A 15,601-nucleotide genomic window follows, 5' to 3' on the forward strand; every position below is an offset into this window, starting at 1 on the left:
ATGTCGGGAGGGGCGAGGGAAGGCATGTGTGTGTAAGTGTGTACGTCCTTGATACACACACAAACACACACACACACATACACACACACACACACACGATGATAATTCTTGTGTCAGGGTGCAATGTGCTGTAGTTTCAGGTCCCTCTTTCAGGTGTTGAGGGATGCGTGTTCCTTCAGGACTCGGGAACACCACAAGTAAAGGTTTAGGGGATAATCTCGCGGGTCATATCTCAGGCGAGTGGTTGGTCACTGGTTGGAGGAAGCGTCGCAAGTGGCCGTAAATGTCCGAACGGCGGCGAGGTGATGGGACAATGTGTGTGTGTGTGTGTGTGTGTGTGTGTGTGTGTGTGTGTGTGTGTGTGTGTGTGTGTGTGTGTGTGTGTGTGTGTGTGTGTGTGTGTGTGTGTGCGTTGTCATTCTCTCTCTCTCTCTCTCTCTCTCTCTCTCTCTCTCTCTCTCTCTCTCTCTCTCTCTCTCTCTCTCTCTCTCTCTCTCTCTCTCTCTCTCTCTCTCTCTCTCTCTCTCTCTCTCTCTCTCCACTTTTCAGTCCGTCATCCTAACTAATGCTTTTTCTCATTTTTCGCTTTTTTTGTATCATGGTTTTACCCCCCTCTCTCTCCGTCTCTCTCTCTCTCTCTCTCTCTCTCTCTCTCTCTCTCTCTCTCTCTCTCTCTCTCTCTCTCTCTCTCTCTCTCTCTCTCTCTCTCTCTCTCTCTCTCCTCTCTCTCCACCCGTCGGTGTTTTCCAACATCTTATAAAACCACACATCTCCCTAACAACAAAAACACATCGCAACTCGTAAAGCCTCTGGCGCCGCGGGAACTCCGGACAATAAACCACGAACGGAGAAACACATCAAGTTTACGCGCCTCTCTGGCCTCTCTGGAACACCGTGGCGGGAAAAGCGGTCCTGCCAGTGTGTGTGTGTGTGTGTGTGTGTGTGTGTGTGTGTGTGTGTGTGTGTGTGTGTGTGTGTGTGTGTGTGTGTGTGTGTGTGTGTGTGTGTGTGTGTGTGTGTGTGTGTGTGTGTGTGTGTGTGTGTGTTCGTCAACATCCCCACCGCTTGGGCACACTGCACACAAAACCCGCGACCTGAGAGAGACAGAGAGAAAAAAAAAGACATTCTGAGGGCACTTGCTTAGAGGTGTAAAGGGCAATGGTTCTGGTTTTCGGTGTAAAGGACGAGGTTCAATGATACTGCTTCTCAAGGCGAGGCACGTGGTGTGTGACTGACCCAGAAGGGGGAAGGGGAGAGACAGGGAGGGAGGGAGGGATCGAGGGCTGGTGGATGGAGAAACTGAGACAGGCATGCAAGGGAGGAGGGATGGACGAGGACTGAGGCAGGGAGGGAAGCAGGGAGGGCGGGAGGGATTGAGTGACTGAGGCAGGGAGGTTATGAAGGACAAGAGACATGTGGGCAGCGAAATATGGAGGAGAGGAGGTAAGTTCTTCATCACAGGGACAAGGGAGGTAGTGTCGGATATCACCACCACCACTACCACTATGACCACCACTACCACCACCACCTGCCTTCTGTCATCGCCATCAGCTTGCATAGATCACCAGCATCACCACCACCACCACCACCAGCAACCTCTAAAGACGTACCTCCTCTATTACGTAGCATATAAATGAACACAAAAGGAAGAACAAGAAGCAGTTGATATATTGGTCCAGGTAACCCTATGATAAACTACACTAATACTACTCCACACTAAGAGGTATGGGATAGTAAAAGCGAAGGTCCCTCCCCGTCCACAATAACTTCACCCAGCTGTACCTCCTCAATCACGCAGCACACAAAGGAACACAAACGAAGTACAAACAACAGGAGATACACGGACCCACTAAATCTGTGATGAGATACACACTAAGAGATGTAGGATAGTAAAAATGAAGATTCCTCCCCATCCACCCACCACAAACACTTACCGCCTACCACACCACACCTTCCTATCCCACGACAAACAGCGGCATCAACTACAACACCCACTGAACCAGCACCAAAACAACAAAGGCAACACCAACGCCACTTCACGCCAACCACCGTAACCTTTCACCCAGCACGCCGTGACCAACCTTGCAAGTCTGCCTGACCCTGACCGCTCTCTCTCTCTCTCTCTCTCTCTCTCTCTCTCTCTCTCTCTCTCTCTCTCTCTCTCTCTCTCTCTCTCTCTGTCACAACACCAACCGCATACTCACCTCGCCCGCATCTCTCTCTCTCTCTCTCTCTCTCTCTCTCTCTCTCTCTCTCTCTCTCTCTCTCTCTCTCTCTCTCTCTCTCTCTCTCTCTCTCTCTCTCTCTCTCTCTCTCTGAGCCTCCGCTGGAAAGAGTCTGTTTTGATAGAGAGAATGAGAGGGAGAATGTTTACAGTGTGAGAAAGAGTGAGGATTATTCTCTCTCTCTCTCTCTCTCTCTCTCTCTCTCTCTCTCTCTCTCTCTCTCTCTCTCTCTCTCTCTCTCTCTCTCTCTCTCTCTCTCTCTCTCTCTCTCTCTCTCTGAGCCTCCGCTGGAAAGAGTCTGTTTTGATAGAGAGAATGAGAGGGAGAATGTTTACAGTGTGAGAAAGAGTGAGGATTATTCTCTCTCTCTCTCTCTCTCTCTCTCTCTCTCTCTCTCTCTCTCTCTCTCTCTCTCTCTCTCTCTCTCTCTCTCTCTCTCTCTCTCTCTCTCTCTGTAGGCGCCGTGTGGTCACAACATACGTACCTGTGGACAATAAGAAAGCAGTATTAATAATCAGAAGACAAAAAGAAAAAAAAAAGCTTTTATTAAATAATATAGAATTGAATTTAAATAGATACAGAAATTTCATGAATCTTTAAAACACAAACAAGGAAAAACTGATTATCTCGTACGACTTGAAGAACTTAAAGAAAAATACAATAAGATAACAAGCAGGTGAATCAAGGATAAAGAAAAATATATGACACGGGAGATTCAAGAGAAATTAAACTTCAAACGCATTAATGAAACGAAGGGGAATAATTCATCACTCAGTCAGGTTTCCAAGAAGGCATTAGCTGTTGTGCTTAATTAAAAAAATTCACAATATTTTGCTTTTCTTTGATAATTATCTCTATATAACTACGCAGTCTCTCTCTCTCTCTCTCTCTCTCTCTCTCTCTCTCTCTCTCTCTCTCTCTCTCTCTCTCTCTCTCTCTCTCTCTCTCTCTCTCCTTTCCTTTTTTTCTTTTAACTTCATAATTTTATACTTCTCTCTCTCTCTCTCTCTCTCTCTCTCTCTCTCTCTCTCTCTCTCTCTCTCTCTCTCTCTCTCTCTCTCTCTCGTCAGGGCAAAACTTGGTGGTGCTGGCGACGGCTCAGCGCGCAACGGCCGCCTCCAACGCATGTTTCACCGACAACTTTCTGGGAAAACTCAGGATCTATTTATCGAACTGAAAAGTAAAGGAGGGACTTGAGATAGTTCTTTCCTACACGGATTATATGTGAGGGGAAATAAACAAGACTATCGCGCCGGTTTAAAATAGTTAAAAGAAGTTGGGTGGCTGAATTGTTGAAGTTTTGTGTTGTTTTGATTTTATTTCCTTCTTTTTATTTTTTTTTGAGGGATTATTATCATTATTTTCTTATTTAAATAAAGTTGGGTTGTTTAAGTTTCATATCGTTTCACTTTTCCATTTCTTTGTCTTTTTGGTTTATTTATCTATTTATTTATTTTTATTTAAGTCCTAGTGGTAATTTCTTCCGTTTTCTTATTAGTCACGCGTGATATAGTATCGGTCATATCTCTCTCTCTCTCTCTCTCTCTCTCTCTCTCTCTCTCTCTCTGGATGCGATGATTAGTTTAAGTTGAAGCATCTTGACGCCTTGATAAAATTCAGACTCGTTCCTCAGCTAAGTCACTTTCCCTTTGTCTCGTCTTAACTTTGCCCCCCGGGAGACTTTAAGACATCAGCAATCCAACTTATTCTTGCCTCCTCTTCGTCCTCCTGCTCCTCCTTCTCCTCTTCTTGTTCCTTCCACTACACTGCTGATGATGGTGGGGGGTGTTGCTGGTTATCTTTGTCCGTCTCCTCCGCCTCCTCCTCCTTCTGCTTCTTCTCATTCTTCTTCTTTCGCCTCCGCCTCCTCCTTCGTCTTTGCTTTCATTTTTTTTCAATTAAGCATTATCTGTTTCCTTTACTCCTACAGCCAATGTTATTCCTCCTCCCTCCTCTTCCTCCTCCTCCACCTGATCTTCCTTCTTTTCCTCCTCTTCTCCCTCCTTCTAAAGCAGGAAAATCCGTAGTCACTAGTCCGTATGTCCTAGTTTTCCTTCTTTCCCTCCTGCTTTACCTCCTTCCTCCTACCTCCGCTTCCTCCTCCTCCTCCTTCTCCTTCTCCTCCTCCTCCAGCAGCAGAAGCAGCGCATTAAAGCATTACCAACATCTTCTTCGCCTCACATGATCAGAAGGGTCAGCCAGCAAACTTTTACCCTCAGCAAGACGAGTTGGCGACGACCTGATGGCAAGATTGCAGCCCCGAAGAAGTGTTTACCGGCGCGAAGAGTGAATGGGACTAGCAGGGTGGTGATGGTGGTGGTGGGATTAGTTGGGTGGGGGAAGTTTGGGTAGCAGTGGATGGTTGAGAAGATAGTTGGAATGGTGATGGGTGGATGAAAGGGTCAGAAATGGATGTATGTGTGAAGAGGATTTATTTTTGTGATAGTGGATGGACTAGTGGTGATGTGGTGATGTGGTAGGTGGTGATAAGTGGACTGAATGAGTTGTGTGGTGGAGTGTGGTGGTTTGGAGAGAGAGAGAGAGAGAGAGAGAGAGAGAGAGAGAGAGAGAGAGAGAGAGAGAGAGAGAGAGAGAGAGAGAGAGAGAGAGAGAGAGAGAGAGACTAGCTGTGTTGTTCGTGTTGTAGCTATTTTCTGAAGTGGTGTTTGAAGTTATGGTGAAGGTTGTGATGGTGCTTATCGTTAATGGTGATTCGACCAGTCAACTCCGATAACAGACAGTGAAATTAATAAACCAGTAAAAGGAATATTATTATTATTGAGAAATACCCCTTACTGATTACTTTCCCAGTCTCCGAAAATAAACACGTTATCAGCAATTCATGATAATATAATATATAAAAACGGAACACACGTAACAAGATAAGATGTATGTAGGTACTTAGGTGGTAGTAATAGTAGTAGTAGTAGTGACCCGTTCTAAGGTACATCCGGCAACCACTGCACTAAACCACGCTGCAGATCTGCCATTAAATCCCCTTCGTGCTACAGTCCAACTAGGCAATAAAAATGAAATAACGAAAACAAAGCAACAATAGCAAGAAGAATATAAAAAAACAACAGCAAAATGCGCTCCCTACAACACTGGGGGGAGGAGGAGAAATATACATTTCAAACGAGAAAAGAGAGACAGACAGACACACCCAACTCCCCCCGTTTCCCTCTCTCTCTCTCTCTCTAGTTCCCACAGGCTCTAAATGCACACAGTTGCCACGAGGAATGTCCTTTCGTGCACTTCAAGATCTCCGGTCATTGCTGTGACCTTCAAGCTGAAAGAGACTTAACCATGATGGTCGATCAGCCTCTTTATATATACCGCCTATTGAAAAATCAGGGAGTTTGACGCTTTGATTGTATTTGTGTTAAGTTTCTGCCCGTTACCTGCGCTGGGAGTTTGTTTTCTCTCTCTCTCTCTCTCTCTCTCTCTCTCTCTCTCTCTCTCTCTCTCTCTCTCTCTCTCTCTCTCTCTCTCTCTCTCTCTCTCTCTCATTCACTACATTCTCAGGTTTCCATGCGAGGACCTACCTCCATTAAAATAGCCAGCAGCCTACGCTCTTCTCTCTCTCTCTCTCTCTCTCTCTCTCTCTCTCTCTCTCTCTCTCTCTCTCTCTCTCTCTCTCTCTCTCTCTCTCTCTCTCTCTCTCTCTCTCTCTCTCAGCAAACCTGAATCCTCTCTACATTTACATGTGAACATGCAACAGTAACACTACACCTATGCATAATGTGTGTGTGTGTGTGTGTGTGTGTGTGTGTGTGTGTGTGTGTGTGTGTGTGTGTGTGTGTGTGTGTGTGTGTGTGTGTGTGTGTGTGTGTGTGTGTGTGTGTGTGTGTGTGTGTGTGTGTGTGTGTGTGTGTGTGGCAATATATCAGTATACAGTTTGTGGAGTTATGTGTTAGTGTTATTATCATTGTTGTTGTTTTTGTTGTTGTCATTATTATTATCATTACTACTACTACTACTACTACTACTACTACTACTACTACTACTACCACTACTACTACTACTACTACCACTACTACTACTACTACTATTATTACTACTACTACTACTACTACTACCATCATTATCATTTTCATCACATATTTCTTCTCATGTCTCCAGTCATAAATAACCAATAACTTTACATCGCAAAACTTTACATTAATCAGCCCAGTCTTCATTATCTTTGTCTTATCTAAATCCACATAATACATCACTCTGCCTCTTAAATTCATTCTAAACTCCTTGCATAATTGCTCTGGCTAACGACGTGTGTGCAACAATCCTGAAACTACCAGAGATATTCTGAATAATCCTCCTGAGTGGTTTACAAATCATGACTCGCAGAGCCTCGGATGCCTCCTCTAGTCTCCACAATCTCAGTTCCACGTTCATTTCCCAGTCACAGCACAGCACACAGGCATCTAAATTCTCCAAACAAATCATCAATTTTTACACCTGGCAACCTTACATAGAATACAAACAAACGTTTCTCCCTCCTTGGTCAATCAGCTTTGCACTCGCTCACAGAGACTCCGTCACCTTTGTGTTGGCGCGTCTCCATAAAACTCAGAACAATTTGCATCACTCCTGCTCACCTCAGGGAAGGGCAAAGCTCATTACTTAACATTACTTGCCGTTGGAAATTTGCATTCAATCCCTTTCCTCACCACTAATTCCACTACCACCATCACAGCTGTCTTGCTTCCAAAATCCAGCCAGTCGGTCAGTCAGTCCTAACCGGTCTTAATCTAAGCAACAAACTTCTGCCTATTAATTTGGATGCTTACTGGGCCAATATTGATAAGAAGAACAAGCACTATTAACATAACACTCACTTGCTTTAATCCGGCTTTTGTCTTCATCCAGTCACTCAGAATTGTGCCAACCTGTAATCTTGCAAGCCAATTCTCGGAAACTCCTCGGATCACAAAACACTTTCCTATCATGCTTCTGTGCAACATTTCCTGGATTTTCTTTGCCACTACGAGTATCTCACCACTACGACTCCTTCTATTACTACTACTACTACTACTATTACTAGTGCTATTACTAATACTCATACCTACATACAAAATGCTTCCGCCACCACCACCACTAATGCAACACTTCCTTCGCAGCTATACTTCTACAAATCAGCTTGTCAAAAAATCCTCACAATTATTTATTTAACGCAACGCTTTCAACTCACATAATCCCCACTTTTCCGCTTCATTTCCGTGTGCCTGGGGCTTCGGGAATGTCCTTTATTTGATCATGCCAATGTACAGTCGCATAAGTTAATAGTTGACGGTTTATTTCAACAGGATTTTTCACTGTATTATTATAAATTAATGATAAGCCACGTACAGTGTTTACTTTTCAAAACTATAGGAAATCATGATGAATCCTAACGAGCTCTCTCTCTCTCTCTCTCTCTCTCTCTCTCTCTCTCTCTCTCTCTCTCTCTCTCTCTCTCTCTCTCTCTCTCTCTCTCTCTCTCGAAACAGATTTTTATTACTGATATAGACATTTTATCCCAACACACACACACACACACAGACTATAAAAACCTTCACATTATCTCTCGTTTTCTTTCTCTTTGCATTATCTGTGTGTCTTCCCCAAACAGCTGTATCTTTTCACACACACACACACACACACACACACACACACACACACACACACACACACACACACACACACACACACACACACACACACACACAAGTTCCCTTTCCCTGTAATATCTTTCCCTTCCGCTTTCTCTCTGTGTTGCTTTAGTCTCACAATATACTACCGTACCTGCTTCTGCATTCCGTTTTCTTTTGAAGTAAAATATTTCTCTCGCGTTCATAATACACTGCAATTTTTTCCACTCTTATCTTCCATTGCTCTTTGAACTTTGGCATTTCAGCGTTAAATTTCACACACCCTAATCCTGGAGGGCTGGCACGCACCATTCCTGCCTTTCCTTATTAAACATTTTTCGTAAATAAGTGCATTCATTTCCTTCTAATGTTTTTTTCTTTATTAACGTTCTAATTCAGTTTCATAGCTTTACATTTCCTCTCATCTTCCTTTCGTTCTGTGAATCGCATTATTTATTTATTAAGCGTGTAATATTCATTGTTACGGACATAAACTTTCTTTGTACATACTACATTCAAATTTTACTCATGTTTCTCTTTCAATATTTCAATTTTATTTCATAGTTTTACGGTTTTACATTTCGTTAAATTTTTCCTTTCGTTGTTTGTATCGCATTACTCATGAAGTGGGTAACATTCTTCATTACAGGCTAACAATCTGTATTTAGCTTCTTTCTAATGTTTTCTTCATCTAGTTTAGTATTACGGTTTTACATTTCCTTCCATCTTCTATTTCGTTTACTTTTTTTTTTTCCTTTCGGTGTTTGTATCGCATTACTCATGAAGTGCGTAACATTCTTCATTACAGGCAAACAATCTGTATTTAGCTTCTTTCTAATGTTTTCTCCATCTAGTTTAGTATTACGGTTTTACATTTCCTTCCATCTTCCTTTCATTCAGTGTACAGCATTCCTCGCTACCCATATTTAAACAGGTCCCATAAATACATTCAGTTCCTTTTATTTTCCCCAACATACATCAGTACTTACACAGGTTTGCATTCCATTCCTCCTTCCTTCCACAATCATTTCCACTCATCATCACTACAAATATAAACTTCCCCTCGTACCTTGAATTCCTTCCACTAAATTTTCAACAGTTTAAATTTCACAGTATAGCAGAGAATCTTCCCTTCCACGCTGTGTGTTTCATTCCTCATTACTACGTATATAAACATTCTTTGCACCTTAGATTCCTTCAATTATACTTTCCACCAGACTAAATTCAACAGTTCAGTGTATCGTTCCTCCTTTGAGCATTGTGTGCCAGCAAGGAGGACAGGTCGAGTATTGCATGACACAAATGCCGCTAGTGCTGTTAGTGTATTGATATCCACTCACATTTGGATATACTAGGATCGAGGCGACTATCCGGTTGCATACCTGGAAGCAGTGAGAGAGAGAGAGAGAGAGAGAGAGAGAGAGAGAGAGAGAGAGAGAGAGAGAGAGAGAGAGAGAGAGAGAGAGAGAGAGAGAGAGAGAGAGAGAGAGAGTGTATGAGTGTAACCGCTCTGAATGAAATGCCAGCTGACAGTAAAGTAAAGCACATGACGATGTAAAATGGAAATGAAAAATGAAGGGTTAAAATCATCTCACAATGTTAATTATCTCTCTCTCTCTCTCTCTCTCTCTCTCTCTCTCTCTCTCTCTCTCTCTCTCTCTCTCTCTCTCTCTCTCTCTCTCTCTCTCTCTCTCTCTCTCTCTCTCTCATTCCCATCCCTTCACTTCATGGTTACTATTCTACAATACATATTTCATTCTTTAGATTTTATAAAGTAGCGTAGCTTATCACAAAGAACGTGCTGAGAACTGAGACATGTATTCTTTGATCCCTCCTTTGTGTTCCTTTGTGACAGATTTTACGAGAGGCTTCATGTATTTTCTTTTATATACACGTAGCTGTCGAATATATCTATCTAGTGAAGCACAGGATGGCACGATGCTTCAGTTAGTCATGATAATAGGAACGCTGCAGCCATGGCGGTGTTCAGGTGTAATTAACTGCTGAGGTGCTAAAAAAAAAAAAAAAAAAAAAAAAGCACCGGTGACTAATTGAAACGACGTACAATTAATGTGATCATCGGTGAATAAATACATCATGAACGTTAATAAGTACTGTCAAAGGGAGGGTTAGAAGTGAGGGCTCTGTGTGTGTGTGTGTGTGTGTGTGTGTGTGTGTGTGTGTGTGTGTGTGTGTGTGTGTGTGTGTGTGTGTGTGTGTGTGTGTGTGTGTGTGTGTGTGTGTGTGTGTGTGTGTGTGTGTGTGTGTGTGTGTGTGGTAATGAAATAGAAATGGAAGGACAGCGGCCAAGATGATGACAATGCAGTACACACACACACACACACACACACACACACACACACACACACACACACACACACTAATATACTGGTTACAACAATGGACACGTGGAAGAAAACGCACTGCGGGAGAGAAAGTTGAGCCAGTCCTTAATCAACCACATGGCTGACCTCCTACAGACAGAAAGTAAAAGGGAAGGAACAGAGAGAGAATGTACCAACTAATTACGCAAAACAGAAAGAAAAAGATAAAAGAATGAGAAATAAAAGCAAACTTTCTATGATACCTTATTTAAACTGAGGGCAACTCCATATAAATAGCATTCATTTAACCATTAGTTTATTAGCAAAAAAATGTAAATCGAAGGGAAATTATGAGGAGATAAATACAATCATAACTCCGTGATTATATTCTCTGAACTAATATCACTGACATTTATAGAAAACTAAACAAAGCTACAAGAATCTGCCAAGTCTACGCTGGGCAGTACTTATATAAAACACACCTTTTTCCACCTATCATCCCCATCCATAAATTTATCTAATCCTCTTTTCCTCGGCGCTTCACAATAATGCGCAGGCGAGCAGAGACCGAAAATCAGGTATGAGTTGTTATTTCAATGCTTCCATAAGTTACCATTATCATGCTAGCCATCTCCTCGCACTAACACTGCCTGCGACCACGAGTTGGGTGCTAATGGATTTACCCCCAAAGAAGGCAACACCCACGCCAGGCACAGACGTTCATGGGGATCGTGCTAACAGAAAAAAAATATCATGAGGAATACAGAACGTGGCTACAAAATGTGACGAAGAACCACAAAATTGACTTACCTCATTACTCACACACAAATGATCGAAAAGCTTTAATCTTTGCTTCTTTGCTATCGGAGGTCAGTGACTCGCCTTTCATTTATATTCGTCTGAACATTCATTTATAATCGCTAAGCATCTTAATGGTATGGCACAGCAACTACGTCCACGGCCATGTACACACTTCACCGGCACATGCATGGGCGGGGAGGAACTGTTGCACTGTAAAAATATTCAGGGGAAATGAATAAGATGAGGTTTATAAGGTCGATTACATGTAAGTTCCTCGCGCTGTCAGGAACACGCTGGGGGAAAATTATATATTCACGGATCGTGTTTTTGATAAGATTTTTCATGAGCTCCGACACTCTCAGGAATGGAATGCTCTTCCCCGACATGATACGTTTTATTTCTTCCCTCGCTTTTTATCTTATTTATGCTAAAATTCTCTCTCTCTCTCTCTCTCTCTCTCTCTCTCTCTCTCTCTCTCTCTCTCTCTCTCTCTCTCTCTCTCTCTCTCTCTCTCTCTCTCTCTCCACATCTTACGTACATGTCTTTTTTACTGTCACCAAATGAGTTTTATTCACAAACTAACCAAAAAACTTGTACCCAAAACCACACAACTTGGAGAAATGATACACTAAACTACACTCGTCTTTCTCGTATTCCTTTACTTCTCCCTTTTATCAGCTTCTCACTTACTCGCGTTTTTCCCTCCTAAAATTCTCGCCTCTTCTCTCTTCTCTTCTCGCCCGTCATCTCTCGAGCCGCAACATGTTAAAACACTTAGCGGTAAGAAAGTTTATAGAATTTCATGCATTACTCTTGTCCTCCTCACAGACAAGTTGCCACTCCGGTGCTTCACTTCTTTGCAATCCTTTCAGTGTGTCCAAGAACGTGTGTGCTTCAGTTTAGAAGTAATACGGTTTTGTGTGAGCGTGTATGACAGTGATGGGAATATGGACAGTATAGTAAACGTGCGTGCACTCACACATACATACACACACACACACACACACACACACACACACACACACACACACACACACACACAAGGTAAAGTATTATATGAATGTAGCTCAGATCTTGTTTACTATACTATGTAAATACTACTAGGTAAACACACATACACACACACACACACACACACACACACACACACACACACACGTCCTCCACTTCTTACCACCACACACTGCGTAATAAAAAAAATAAAATAAAAACTCCCCCATGAGGAAGAAAAAATCTGCAAAACGTGTGCCAAAGGGTGAGTCAAACACACCATACCACACACCACTGCCCGCCACACGCCTGCCCTCACCACCACACGCCACGCACCACTACGCTACAACTATACACACACACACACACACACACACACACACACACACACACACACACACACACACACACACACACACACACACACACACACACACACACATGCTCCCCAGATGCAGAAGTGAGAGAGAGAGAGAGAACTGTTGTGTTTAATCTTTCTTTTATGTCCTTAATCCTAAGTCACCTCTCTGATGTGTCTTCCTTGCGATCTAGTTTGATGTTTTCTTTGTGTCTGCCTTTTCTTTCTTTCTTCCTTTTAAACGAGGAAAGAAACGACATACATATGCATCACGTGCTATTATAAACCTGCCCTGTACTCATAAATTACATAGATATTTCTCTTCCTTCGCTCCAGAGAGACGAATATATATAAGCTAATGAACTCCTGTATTGGAAATGTTCACGGAGGAACTTTAATCTCACGGCTCCTATTTTTTCTACCCTCATGAGAGAGAGAAACATGCAATATTAAATGGCTGAGATGGACGGCACTGAACTCAACGCGTGGATGGGTCAGGAGGAAAAGATGGGGTTAGTAATCAGACTAACATGACTGCAATGGCCGATGGCAGAATATTACCAAGGATTTTGTTACTCTCGGCTGCCTCTTTACATAAATCTGACGTGTGTGTGTGTGTGTGTGTTGTGTGTAGGTGGGGTTGGTAGGTGGGTGGGGTGGGTGGGTGGGTGTGTGATACGAAAATGCCATTCTAAAGATAGACTCTAAAATGTTTTCTTGTTATTATTTTTCTTGGCGTCACGCGTGGGATTTTTTATGAAATGCCTAAGTATTAATCTGAACTTTCGTGCCCATTCCGGGTTGCATTCATGAATGTATTGTTATTACTGTTATTATTATTATTATTATTATTATTATTATTATTATTATTATTATTATTATTATTATTATTATTACTGTTGTTCTTGTTGCTGAGATTATTACGTAACGTTATTATTATCGTCTCTCTTGTTACCTTTTGTATTATTATTATTATTATTATTATTATTATTATTATTATTATTATTATTATTATTATTATTATTATTACTGTTATCATTATCACTATTGCAGTAGCTGTTATTATCATTACTATCACTAGCACTAACATTATTACCATTATTATCACTAATACTATTATTCATAATCATATACAATTTCAGTAACAATACAAAAACTTCTGACAACAATAACCATAATATAAACAATGACATCTGATATCATTACCCCAACATTATCATTAATATTATTATGGGAACGATTTTTCTTTTTTTTTTAGTCCACGAATATAATCAAAACTCAATTCCAGAAGCGACAAACTAATATTAGGTACGAAAAAAAAAAAAACACGTCAAGTAAAGGTCACTCTACTCAGTTCCCGCAGGCCGGCCCATCTCCTCCAGCAGGGACACGACAGGCGGGGAGATCCTGCTGCGTAATAAATAACCTGATCTACGTTAATCTAGTCTGACGTCTGTTACTCGGGGCTCCCTCAAGGGGGTAGCCGTGATGGACGAGTGGCCATTTGCTGAAGCCTATACACTCCACTCCTATATTCTTTATCCCTCTCACTCTTCCACTCTTCACCTCTTTCTCAAGTAGACTAACATAGATCTTCCGTCTTACAAGAGACATTCTTGCAGTTATTGTATTCACGCCATTTTTTTTTTTTTTTTAAGTACTGTAACATATTTCTTTTATCTTATAAGGAACGTTCCTTTTGCTGCACCCATTGTATTCACTTATATAGCTTCTCTCTGTCCGTTTTTTTTTTTTTTTTTTTTTAATTCCAAGTGCCTCAGTTATCTTATAACTGTGCTCAGTTCGCTTTTATAGGTTTTGTCAGTTTTTTTATTTATTCATTTTATTTCATTTTTATTTTTTTCCAAGTGGGACAATCATATAAGGGTGTTCCGTCTGGCTACAATTCATTTCTTCACTTTTAGCACACATATGACACGTTCTATATATATCCATTTCCACTGTTTTTTTTTCATCATCCATCCTCTTCACATCACAAACTCTTTTCAATCAAATCATTTCTATTATCTGATTTTTTCTTCCCTGTGATTCTTTAGTTTGTCCCTCTCCTTTCATTCTTCAGTCTTTGCGAGGCACATAACTCAGGTATTAGAATTAATCTACCTCTTTTAAAATTTCTCCATTCATTTTCATTTCATACCGCTTTTCGCATCCTGCCATCACTCTTTGTGTTTTCCCAAATTCAATTATGTCACGCTTTTCCCTTTTGAGAACCGTCAACTCTTTTTTTTTTTTTGTTCCATTTCCTTTCAAATTTCCGGCTCTAACTGACAAACAGTATAAAAATCAATGAGCGTTTTTTTTAAATCCTTTTCATTCTCCACAATCAGCAGGGTGTCAGCTACATGTAACACTGCATTCAGCTTCCATTTACTGTTGTTTGTACACAGGTCAAGTGCAGCCATATCTACCATTACTCTCAGCTCTGCCACAGCTCCGTCCATACAAGCACTGGATGTTCACGATGACATTACACATTATAACCACATTCTTTATGCAGCATTCTGGAGCCTTCGTCCAACTTTTTCACTGTATATTTGGATTTCAACTGAGTCCGTCCAATTCCCAGCTATATCTCGATGTCAAGACTTTACCAACATAATCCAGCCAACTGCAGAATCCCTTTTATATTTCAACATACCTCTCTACATTCAGTCCATCACTTTTTTTACCATGACTTACTTTTCCCACTTCCATGTTTCACTTATTCTTCTCCGTCGTTATATATATATATATATATATATATATATATATATATATATATATATATATATATATATATATATATATATATATATATATATATATATATATATATAAATATTTTTTTTTTTTTTCTCTCCCATATCTGTCTCCACTGCTTTCTCATACATCTCTTTATACACGAAGTTTTCATCACTCTCCTTTTACTATCTTCAATCATTCGTTTTCCTTTCCTCTTACCTCTTACACCCAATTATTCTTTCTTTCTGCTTTTCTTTACTTCTGAGAAATTGATTAGAATTCTTGTCATACTCGCAAATATAATTTTTATTATCTTTTTAATCTTCATAATGTCACTTTTTTTCATTATGCAAGATACCTCATTTCCTATTATTGTTTCCAGTTATTTTTTTTTCTTTCATCTTTAAAACTTCAGCTATAATGCCACTTGTTTCTTCATCAACCAAGGCACTTCATTTCCTTTCCATTGTATTTCATAACGTTTCAGACCACTGGTCGTCTACCAACTCCTACTAGCATTTCTTGAAA

General features: G+C 41.0%; 1 protein-coding gene across 1 annotated transcript in view; it reads right to left on the reverse strand.

Annotated features, from left to right (window-relative positions):
* Positions 1 to 2,686: 2,686 nt before the first annotated feature.
* The window catches only part of LOC135100607 (DNA-directed RNA polymerase II subunit RPB1-like), a 147,747-nt gene continuing 134,832 nt past the window's right edge, over positions 2,687 to 15,601 (reverse strand). The window contains exon 3 of the transcript XR_010268814.1: positions 2,687 to 2,709. The gene's annotated coding sequence lies outside the window, so the exon portion shown is untranslated. The remainder of the gene's footprint in view (positions 2,710 to 15,601) is intronic.

This window comes from Scylla paramamosain, chromosome 5, assembly GCF_035594125.1.
Source record: "Scylla paramamosain isolate STU-SP2022 chromosome 5, ASM3559412v1, whole genome shotgun sequence".
NCBI classification, from domain to species: Eukaryota; Metazoa; Arthropoda; class Malacostraca; order Decapoda; family Portunidae; genus Scylla; species Scylla paramamosain.